The sequence below is a fragment of the Dama dama genome, chromosome 17 (genome assembly GCF_033118175.1).
Source record: "Dama dama isolate Ldn47 chromosome 17, ASM3311817v1, whole genome shotgun sequence".
Classification (NCBI taxonomy): Eukaryota; Metazoa; Chordata; class Mammalia; order Artiodactyla; family Cervidae; genus Dama; species Dama dama.
Genome location: NC_083697.1, coordinates 7,901,270 through 7,913,510, shown reverse-complemented (window position 1 = coordinate 7,913,510; position 12,241 = coordinate 7,901,270). Strand labels below are relative to the sequence as shown.

Below are 12,241 nucleotides of genomic sequence, written 5' to 3'. Positions count from 1 at the left end.
GCCAGTTCTAAGCTGGAGACCACTTATACATGGGTGAGGTGGTATTAACAAATTTAAATTTTGAAATACCCTTCTCCTCCTCCCCGACATTTAAAAGTGTCTACTCTTGAGAATTTGCCGTCTTCAAACCAAGCATGTTTCTTAGCTTGTAATATCACATGCAAATCATTTACATTTTGAAAGTATTATACTATAATCATGGAACATTAAAAAACACCAATCACAACAATCTAACAGATTAATAAATGAATAATTGGAGAAGGCAAACAAGTGTAATATGCTTTATGGTAGATTGTTGACAGTTATTTGGGGATGTACCAGAACCTCTTCTCATAACTGTCCCAAAGGTGCAGAAAGCTGACTAAGGTCCTTGTCCATACCGACCTAAAGGCAAATCATGTTGGCACAGACACATCAGGGCCAGGATTAGCAGTGAAGCCTGTGCTTAATGATCAAAGCAGTATTAGACGTAGGTTATTCTTTCTGTACAGTTATATGCTGCTAAACTACGTAACAAAAATGTTATTTGGCCATAAATATTGTTCACTGAATGTGAAAAACCTGTTGATATATAAGAACTATGAAAATAAGGAAAGTCATAATAAATCAAAAATTCCTATGCACAATTTGCCTTTGGGTGAAATTTTAAATGACTTAAAAAACTAACAGGAAAAATAGCTATCTCTGTTGTTTATGATATTCAACCAGCTGATATAAAAGTCTGATGGACTACATCTCTCCTAAGCATTATTACAACCCTTCATAAAAATCCAAATTAAATAGGATGGAAATAAAATCTTCAGGGTTTCTAACTCTACTGGAACGTTTATCTTAGTGGTGTATTTCCCAAAAGCAAATATGGCTCATTATTCTCAATGCTTCTTGAAACTCCCATAGAGATGGCTATTTTCCATACCTCTTTTGACAGACTTAAAAACAAAATATGAACAATACTTTCACAAAGTATGAAAACTCAAGTATTTCTAAACAACTTTTCCCAGTAATTGATATGCTTCTTATAAACAATTCCTACATTTTTATAAAATGTATAAAAATAGGCTTCTTAATAATCAATATTGGTCAATGTTTTCTCAACCTATCTCTGGCTAGCACATGCTCCTGAAAGTAAATGAAACATTTCCTTAGGAAGAGTTGATATCTGCTCTCGGAAATTAGTCTAAACTGGTGAGATTTCATGGGAATCAATTAGCAACTAACAAAAACACTCTTGGTATTGCTACCCTTACTTTTCACCACTTCTTAATAAGTCATTCAAAAAATAATCAAACTAAACACAAAACGTGTGTATCAAGAAAGTTTCATTCCTTTATTAATCAAGATTAGCAATCCCTTCAAGTTTCTGGGGGAAAAAAATAACTAAAAGGTTTCTAAAAAGACTCAGAGCTGTTAAGAATAAACATGAGTGAGAAAAAAAACTGTGCAGTACATGTGTAAATACACTGACAGGTAGGAACTGTGGATTTCAAGTTTAACCAGGTTTGTTGACAGGTTGACAAAGTCTGCGTAGTCCTTGTTGATGAGCTCAGCCATGGCTGTTTTAAGCAGCTTATAGTAGAGCTCCAGGTCATCTCTAAGTGCTTCCAGCTGGACTCGCTTCCAGCTGGACAGTCAGACACAACTTGATTGACATCAAAGTCTTCCTGAAAATAAAACCAGAAAAGAAGAATTATTGCAACAATATCACATTTTATGTATACAAATAAAAGGAGAGAGAACAACAGAGAAACGCCATTCTATTCATTTGAAAGGTTAACTGCTGTGAGGATAAAGCACTTTAAAACACACAGGACAGAAAGGTGCTCACACATTGTCAAGGTGCCAAGAGGGAGGCCCCTGACCAAGTGCATTCTCTCCTGCTGCCTAAGTCCCAAAAGGGATTTCATTTGTTTTTAACTACACACATTAAATAGGCTCTTCTCAGAACAGAAATAGTTCCTTTTCCCTTAAGTTTTAAAAGTAACAAATATTCACTGTGACAAATTCAACCTATAAATAAAGCCATCCCTCAGCATCCATGGGGGCCTGTTTTCAGGACCCCCAAAGACACCAAAATCTAGGTATGTCCTAGTCTCTAAAATAAAATGGCACAGTATTTACATACACTTTAAGTCATCTCTAGATTACATAACACCTAATAAAATGTAAATGTTATATAGATCATTGGAAATACTTTGTAAAGAGTTGCCAACTATTTGTCGCAGCAAATTCAAATTTTGTGTTTTGAAACTTTCTGGAATTTTTTCCCAAATATTTTCACTGTGAGGATGGATGAGGTAACATCCATCACACAGTTACAAATTTCCTTTTCTTGCTATGGCAAATTTTAAGATTTACTCTCTTAAACTTTCAAATATACAGTACAGTATTATTAACTATAGGTCACCATGCTATACATCACATCCCCATGACTTATTTAACTGATTAACTAGAAGTCTGTACCATTTGACCCCTTCACCCATTTCGTCCATTCCCCACCCCCTGCTCTGGCAACCACCAATCTGTTCTCAGTACCTTTGAGTTAATTTTTGTTTTGTTTTTTAGATTTCACATAAAAGCGAGATCGTGATCATCTTTCTCTAACTTATGTCATGTGCATTAAATGCCCTCAAGGTCCATCCACATTGCCACAAATGGCAAGATTTCTTTCTTTTTAAAAAATATTTTGATTTATTATTCTTGCTTGTGCTGCATCTTCAGTGCTGCATGCAGGCTTTCTCTAGTTGTGGCAAGCAGGGGCTCCTCTGTGTTGCGGTTTGCAGACTTCTCAATGTGGTGGTTTCTCTTGTTGTGGGCTACGGACTCTAGAGCACAGGCAGAGTAGCTGTGGCCCAGAGGCTTAGCTGCTCTGTGGCATGTTGAATCTGCCCAGACCAGGGATCAAATCTGTGTCCCCTGAATTGGCAAGCAGATTCTTAGCCACTGTACTGTTGTAGAAACCAGTACTTGAGAAACCAAGCACCACACTCGGAGAGTTGGAGAACTCACGTTTACTATGCCAGTGGGCCCAGAGCAGTTAACACTCTAAGCTCTGAGCCCCAAACAGAGGGGTTACAGAGTTTTCACAGACAGACTATAGCAGGCAACACTAGCTGCTAATAGGCTGGTTTAAACGAAGCAGTTTCATGTGCACGGGAACAGCAGTCAAGATGGGGAGGGGAATGCCTGACCTTTATACAGAAAGGCATGATTAAGCAGGTTTACAGGGGCTGGGGAATTGCAAAGAGCAGAACAAGGGTGGTGAGATAAGCTCCAGTTCTTCGTATCTTAAATCCCCACTTTCTGAGACTGCGTGACCTACCCGATCCAGACTTTGCAAGGAGCAAGCTGAGTTACACAGGCAGAACGAGCAGGAGGTGATGTAAAATTTTAACGTTTCCTCTTCAGCTTCAGAAAGACATGATAACTGTTTTCATGAAAACTAAGGCAGATGCTGTGCAAAGACCTGATAGTGAGAAACTGATAAGACAATTGTTGCTGAATTATATTAAATGTATGAGATGACCATGAACCAGGTAGTGCTGTGGGAAGGAGGATCATACAAATCTTGAAGGATTCTATACCAGATTCTCTGCAAATACCTTGGGGTTCTCATTCAACTTCAAGTACAACAACAACAACAAAAAATTGAATTCACAGACAGATTTTCAGAGAAAAGAGTTTTGAGCCACATCAATGTAGAACAAATGTACACATATGTTAAGGACAACATGCACCATTCCGTAAGAGTACTTATAAAAACTGACTTTCTTAATTAATCACCCAAACACCTGCTATAATAGTGTCAAATAAGAGATTTCTTACCAAACTATAATTTCACAGCCACCTAGTGAAAAACCATCTATTTCTTTTACTTCTTGAGACTACCTAAGACAACACCTTAGACTCACAGTTACACAACAATCACAGAAAGAATGTGGGGGCAGGACTCAGCCTGACATCTTGGCCTTGGTACTGACCAGCCGTACAACTCTATGCAGAGCACTCGGCTGGTTATTTTGAAGGTATGAACTTCAAGTGGATGAAGCTCAGAGCTGAACTTCATGATGGCATTCTAAATCATATAACTTGAGCTCTAACAAATGCTATTAGGCAATATTAGTGCTCAGTTTGCCATTTATATATTTGTTCTTGGATAAACAAATATTGCCCCAAACAAGAAAAAATGAGAACACCTGTGAATATCGGATCAGGCAGCTTTTGCTCTGACAGCAAACGACTTCAGACTCACAGTGGCATGTAATAACTGCCACATTTCATTTCCCATAGAGGTTCACTTTACATGGTAGATTTACTAAACATCCAGAAATTGAGATTATTATCTAGAAAATATTCACATGGAAGAGAATGAATTTAGATACCAACCTCACACTATACACAAAAATTTAACTCAAGATAGATTAAAAGACAAATAGAAGAGCTAAAACAATCAAACTCTTAAGAAGAAAACAGGTGAAAATCTCTGTGTCCTTGAATTAGGCAGTCATTGACACAAAAAGCATCAAGATAATAGATAAACTGAACTCAATCAAAATTAAAACTTCTGTGTTGAGCATCTTTTCATGTGTTTGTTAGCCATCTGTATGTCTTCTTTGGAGAAATGTCTGTTTAGTTCTTTGGCCCATTTTCTGATTGGGTCATTTATTTTTCTGGAATTAAGCTGCAGGAGCTGCTTGTATATTTTTGAAATTAATCCTTTGCCTGTTGCTTTGTTTGCTATTATTTTCTCTCATTCTGAAGGCTGTCTTTTCACCTTGCTTATAGTTTCCTTTGTTGTGCAAAAGCTTTTAAATTTATTTAGGTCCCATTTGTTTATTTTTGCTTTTATTTCCAATATTCTGGGAGGTGGGTCATAGAGGATCCTGCTGTGATTTATGTTGGAGAGTGTTTTGCCTATGTTCTCCTCTAGGAGTTTTATAGTTTCTGGTCTTACATTTAGATCTTTAATCCACTTTTGAGTTTATTTTTGTGTATGGTGTTAGAAGGTGTTCTAGTTTCATTCTTTTACAAGTGGTTGACCAGTTTTCCTAGCACCACTTGTTAAAGAGGTTGTCTTTTTTCCATTGTATATCCTTGCCTCCTTTGTCGAAGATAAGGTATCCATAGGTACGTGGATTTATCTCTGGGCTTTCTATTCTGTTCCATTGATCTATATTTCTGTCTTTGTGCCAGTACCATACTGTTTTGATGACTGTGGCTTTGTAGTAGAGCCTGAGTCAGGCAGGTTGATTCCTGCAGTTTCCTTCTTCTTTCTCAAGATTACTTTGGCTATTCAAGGTTTTTAGGGTTTTCTATGTAGAGGATCATGCAACTCCTGCAGCTCAATTCCAGAAAAATAAATGACCCAATCAAAAAATGGGCCAAAGAACTAAACAGACATTTCTCCAAAGAAGACATACAGATGGCTAACAAACACATGAAAAGATGCTCAACATCACTCATTATCAGAGAAATGCAAATCAAAACCACAACGAGGTACCATTACACGCCAGTCAGGATGGCTACTATCCAAAAGTCTACAAGCAATAATGCTGGAGAGGGTGTGGAGAAAAGGGGACCCTCTTACACTGTTGGTGGGAATGCAAACTAGTACAGCCGCTAGGGAGAACAGTGTGGAGATTCCTTAAAAAACTGGAAATAGAACTGCCATATGACCCAGCAATCCCACTCCTGGGCATACAAACTGAGGAAACCAGATCTGAAAGAGACACATGCACCCCAATGTTCATCGCAGCACTGTTTATAATAGCCAGGACATGGAAGCAACCTAGATGCCCATCAGCAGATGAATGGATAAGGAAGCTATGGTACATATACACCATGGAATATTACTCAGTCATTAAAAAGAATTCATTTGAGTCAGTTCTAATGAGATGGATGAAACTGGAGCCCATTATACAGAGTGAAGTAAGTTGGAAAGATAAAGACCAATACAGTATACTAACACATATATATGGAATTTAGAAAGATGGTAACGATAACCCTATATGCAAAACAGAAAAAGAGACACAGAAGTACAGAACAGACTTTTAGACTCTGTGGGAGAAGGCGAGGGTGGGATGTTCTGAGAGAACAGCATTGAAAGAAGTATACTATCAAGGGTGAAACAGACCACCAGCCCAGGTTGGATGCATGAGACTACTGCTCAGGGCTGGTGCACTGGGAAGACCCAGAGGGATGGGATGGGGAGGGAGGTGGGAGGGGGGATCAGGATGGGGAACACATGTAAATCCATGGCTGATTCATGTCAATGTATGGCAAAAAACACTACAATATTGTAAAGTAATTAGCCTCCAACTAATAAAAATGAATGAAAAAAAAAAAAAAAAACTGTGTTAAAACACATTATTTACAAAGTGAGAAGACAACCCAGTGAATGGGAGAAATTTGCAAATCATGTATCTGACAAGGGTCTAATATCCAGAGTATAAAAACTCTTACAACTCAACATTTAAAAGACAAATAAACCAATTAAAAAATTAGCAAAGGATCTGAATAGACATTTCTCCAAAGAAGATATACAAAGAGCCAATCAGCATATAAGAAAGTAAAAATAACTCAAGGGTTTGGCTGGGATGTGGAAGAGAGTGATATGAAAATGACTAGAGGCAGGAGGGTCAAGAGGAAGAGACCAAAGCAGGAGCGTGTTTGAAAGCCACTGGGGATGAATGAGGTCAGAGGAGAGAGGTATCAGAGGGTGGGAAGAGTACCAGGGGTCTGGGCTCTAAGCACGGGGAGGAGTCGGGTAGGAAGGACCAACCTCAGGAAGGAAAACCTCTTTTCCAAACAGGTGAGGTGGAGAAAGGGGATGGGTACATACACAAGAATGGAGCTGTCATCAGTTAAGATGAAGAAGTTCCCATCTAATGGCACTATTTTTTCTATAAAATAGAAGTCATATGCTGAGACAGAAGGACAGATTTCAACAGCACACCTAGGTGAATGGGTCTAACTTAACTTTGTTAGCAGCCTCTTCCCTCCCGCACTACTAGTATCTCATGTCCTATTTCATGTATTAGTTGGCCATCAACCCTCGCTAAGGATTTTTGTATTTTTTAAGCTGACAAAACTAATGATATGATGTCATCACCACCTCTACTACCAAGTGACAGAGGTCCCCAAGTGATGGTACCTCTACTCCCATCTGCCACTCTTGTCTTCTGATCACCTACATCTTTCACAAATCTGTCCTCTGCTCTGTATTTCTCATTAGATCTTACAAGGATGACTGAAGCATTTTAAGTAGCCTTTTTTCTCTATGTTCAGAAAGGTAGTTGGTTGTTTCTTAAGCATTTATTAAACAACTTCCTAAAAGTCTGAGATACCACTATGACACTGAGTTAGGACTGAAATACATGTGCAAGAATGGCCCAAATCAAAATATTAGCTCATCAGTTCAAATGCAACCTAATTTCCCCTTGAAACAGAAGCCTATATTAACCTGAAGTAACCAGTGGCACAGCTTACTCTAACACGGGTTCAATGCAACAGACATGACTACGTCATTTCCTGCTTTCCACCTGACTGTAACTCATCAAGTGCAACCCCCTCAGTGCAGTACACGAGAACTACTTGCGGTCACACCCAGCTGTCTCTCTACTTTTCCAGTCTCAATTCCGGTCATCTTCCCAGCCTCTCTGGACTAAGTCCAGTTTCTCAGCACACACTGTGGTCTTTCTGTGATCATACTCAAAAGCCTAAATCTTATCTACCTTGTACTATCCAGTCTAGACTGCTGGTGGACACAAAGCAGGTGGTCGATCAGTGACGTGAAGTGATAGACACTCAGTCGTGTCCAGCTCTCTGCAACCCCATGGACTGTAGCCCACCAGGCTTCTCAGTCCATGGGATTCTGCAGGCAAGAAGACTGGAGTGGGTTGCCATTTCCTTCTCCAAGGTGATCAATGAGTGCCTGTTTATTAAATGAATGATTGCTACCATTGTCCTAACAGGATCTCATCATGTGTGTGACAAAGTTTCCTTTGACTGGAAACAAAGTTTCCAATGACTGGATTTTTTTGAGTAACCTCCACTCTCCTAATGCAAATCAGACATTCTTTAACTTTCTCACAGGCACAAATTACAATATGCATTGAATCAGACAGACTTAAGAAATATAACCCCAAAGGCAAACTCTCTACCTAGCATTTCTGCCATATGACCAAAACTTTTAAAATGTCTCTCTGAAGGAAACATAAATTGCAAGTAACCTTTATCTCCAAGTCTCACTTAGAAAATCAACATTTAACACAGGGTGGCTGTCCTATGTAGTTTGCTTTTACATGTGAAGTGGTCACATTTATTAGCACTACAAATTACAGAGCACATTCAGAGGCTTAGGAGGCATGAAAGAATATGAAACTGCTGCCATTTCAGCCACCTTCCCAGTTTGCTCTCCCCTTCCTCAAGGTCTACTACAGAACTTATTTTGAGGTTTCTACTTTCTGAAGCCTCTCTTCCCAAAGGCTTTCTATCAGTTCAGAGCAAGAAACAGTGGGGCTAGCAAGTCAGAAAGAATGCTGGTGCTGAGCCTGAAGGAAGCCTTGAAGAAGGCAAAGTTGGTCAAGCTAAGCTCTCTGTATTCTGAGATTCCTGAACAGAACAAAGCCCCTCATCTCTGCTTGTGCTTTGGCTTCTTTCAGCACACCTCGCCTCATCATGCTCTTTCTTCCTACCCTTGCTCCAGGACAGTTCTCAGCCAGCAGATGGAACAAAGCGTTTCTGGATCGGCAAGCTCACTTGGTACTCCCTTTCAAATGACGCCCTTCATCACAGAGGTTTAGCAGAGAGATCACTGTACAAGGACAAGAGTACATTATTCCTGGGTCTAGATGGCCTACATGATAAAAATGACATGGCCACACTGGAGAAGATCCAGATGTAAACGCTTTTTTCTTAAACTGCATCACTTAACTTTTTTGCTACAGCTGACACACTTCTGTGCCAGTCCCAGGCGTGCTGCAGAGCAGCTCGTCTGTGTGCACGCATGGACCCACTCTGGCCTGGGCTCCTCTCCCACGTGGGTCACTGAAGTGCTGGGCAGAGCTTCCTGTGCTGCACAGTGAACCTCTGCTGATCTGTTTTATGTATGGTAGTGTGTCTATGTTAATCCCAGGCTCCTAACTTATCACCTCTCCCCATGCTTCCCCTTCAGTAACCAGAAAGGTCCGGCTAGTCAAGGCTATGGTTTCTCCAGTAGTCATGTACGGATGTGAGAGTTGGACCATAAATAAAGCTGAGCACCGAAGAATTGATGCTTTTGAACTGTGGTGCTGGAGAAGACTCTTGAGAGTCCCTTGGACTGCAAGGAGATCCAACCAGTCCATCCTAAAGGAGACTGGTCCTGAATATTCACTGGAAGGACTGATGCTGAAACTCCAATACTTTGACCACCTGATGCAAAGAACTAACTCACTGGAAAAGGCCCTGATGCTGGGAAAGATTGAAGGCGGGAGGAGAAGGGGACAACAAAGGATGAGATGGTTGGATGGCATCACCAACTCAATGGACATGAGTTTGAGTAAACTTTGGGAGTTGGCGATGGGATAGGGAGGCCTGGCATGCTGCAGTCTATGGGGTTGCAAAGAGTCAGACACAGCTAAGTAACTGAATCATAAATTTAATTTTGAGATCTGTAAGTCAGTTTTGTAAGTAAGTTCATCTGTTATCACTTTTCAGGCTTCCCAGGTGGCTCTGTGGTAAACAACCTATCCTCCAATGCAAAGAAACATGGGAGACATGAGTTTCACCCCTGGGTTAAGAATATCCCCTGGATAAGGAAATGGCAAACTACTCCAGGATTCTTTCCTGGAGAATCCCATGGACAGGTTTCAAAGAGTTGCTTAAGACTGAGCATACACGCATGCACGTATCATTTGTAAATGATATATTTGTCTTTCTCTGTCTGACTTACTTCACTTAGTATGATAATCTCCACGTCCATCCATGTAGCTGCAAATGGCCTTATTTTACTCTTTTTGATGAACAATATGGAAGTTCCTTTAAAAACTAAATATAGAACTACCATATCATTCAGCAACCCCACTCCTGGGCATATATCTGAAGAAAATCATCATTTGAAAAGATACACGCACCCTAGTATTCATTGCAGCACTATTTGCAATGGCCAAGACATGGAAACAATCTAAAAGTTCACAGGAGTGGATAAAGAAGATGTGGTGTTGTTCAGTCCCCAAGTCATGTCTGACTCTTTGCAACCCCATGGACTGCAGCACACCCGGCTTCCCCAGCCCTCACCATCTCCCCAAGTTTGCTCAAGCTCATGTCCATGTGGTACATACTACTCAGCTATAAAAAAGAACAGATGTAAATACTGTTTAAAACCAGAGACTGTGAACTGAATGCAAGCATCAAAAAGATAAACTAATGAAGCTAAAAGGCAAAAAACATACTAAGTCTTGAAGTCATTAAAAAAAAAAAAGACTTAAATTCAGTTGCTCAAAAGTTTAAGTGTCTACTGAGCCAAAACATTTAACTTTTTAACACTGAAAGCAGCCACTAAGTGGTATCAAAAACCCCAATCCTTAGAAATAAAGCATACCTGTATTTCTTGATGGTGTATGTACAGTTCCAGAGCATTACCCCAAAAGAATATGTAAAGTTCCTCCCAGCTCTGATTCAAATCTTGGACACTTTCAAGGCTGTGCTGGATAAACCTTTAATATCCAGCATATTTCAACTCTTCATGTAAGCTGACATTTACCTTCAGACCAACCTCAAGTTCACCTTATAAAACGTAGAGTAACTTTAGAGAAGCAAAATGGTTTACTTTGTTGTACTGCAACAAAATCAGTAATAAAATTCTAATCTTGTAAATATCCCATTCAGAAACTTTATGCGAACGTTCAGGAAAAACTCTCAATTGAGTGCCTTTTCCACCCACCTAATCCCTGGGTAGAGACGTGGGTCCAGAGATTTAGTCAATACACTGGTACTGAGCTTCTAGGTGCAAGGCGGCGATCGACAAACTTCTGTCTGCCCAGGATCTGGCAATTCCGACTGCACTGCATGGGAACAGGTCGGGTAATAACAGGAGCTTTTACACCTAGCTCAAAACCACTTGCGCACCACTTCAGGCCTTTTCATCACTATGCACCATTTCACAGAAGTGCTTTCTCACAGCAGGCTGCCCCGGCCCCACCTGAGGCCAAAAGACTCACTGCGATGGCAGCGAGGTCCCACCGGGGGCAGATCCGGGGCGTGCGTGGCCCAGCAGCTGGAGGAGGCCCCGGAGGGAAAGGAAGACAGGCCACTCGCCTCGGCTCGGGGAGCGCAGCCCCTCCGGGCGCACCTTCATGAACTCGTCCTTGTCGAAGCACAGCGTGTCCGGCCCCTTGGGCAGGTTCATCCTACTTTTCTCCATCCCGTTGGACGCCACCTCTCAGCGCCAACCGCGGGCCCGGGCGAGGGGAAGAAGGAAGACCGTGTGAGTAGCGACCGGGCAGCCGCAGCCAGAGCCAGTTGCCCCGGCAAGAGCGTCACTTCGGCCAACCTGGCAGCGGCAGCGCCGCGGCCAATCAGCGAGGGCTCCGCCTGCCGGCCTCCGCCTCACGGCCTCCGCCCGCCGCGGAGAGGGGCATGGGGATCTCCGCTGCCACCGCGCTGTAGGTCATGCTGCCTCCATGCGGCGTAGGGCGGCACTGCAGCTCAGGCCGGCTGGGTTGGGCTGTCTGGCTCCCAGCGCGGTAGGTCTGAGGCTGAAGAGCACTGGCTAGAGGAGTCTGGGGCTTCCTCTCCAGCCACCGTTTTCACTGGGAAAAATCTATCTGCAGCATTCTTCCAGGATCTCCTCCCTGATCTTGCCCCAGGGTCTGGCTCAGATCCAGGTGGGAGGTCGGAATAACCTTGGGTCTTCACTCTTCTTAAGGGAGCACCTTTGAGTAACTCTGGTCTTCACTCTTCTTAAAGAGCACCTCATCACCCAGCTAGTCAGAACATAGCACACAAATACATGTGCATACATATTTATTTTTAATCTCCTTAAAAACCATTCACAACCTAGAAGTTGAGTTTTATGTTTTATTTGGTGAGAATTTTTAGGACTTCAAGTCCGGGAGACAGCAGCTCAAGTGACCCTGAGAGAACTGCTCTGAGGAGGCAGGGAGGTGGGGGACAGGTTATATAGAAGTTTTGCAACAAAGTGTAGGTAGTCTGAATGTCAAAAATGTTTTGTAATTGAAAGAAAACCAGATATCCCAAGTTG

The 12,241-nt window shown here is 41.6% G+C and overlaps 1 pseudogene; it reads right to left on the bottom strand.

The window, feature by feature from the left end:
• Positions 1-11,542, bottom strand: part of LOC133071590 (conserved oligomeric Golgi complex subunit 2-like) — a 43,341-nt pseudogene extending 31,799 nt beyond the window's left edge.
• Positions 11,543-12,241: the final 699 nt, after the last annotated feature.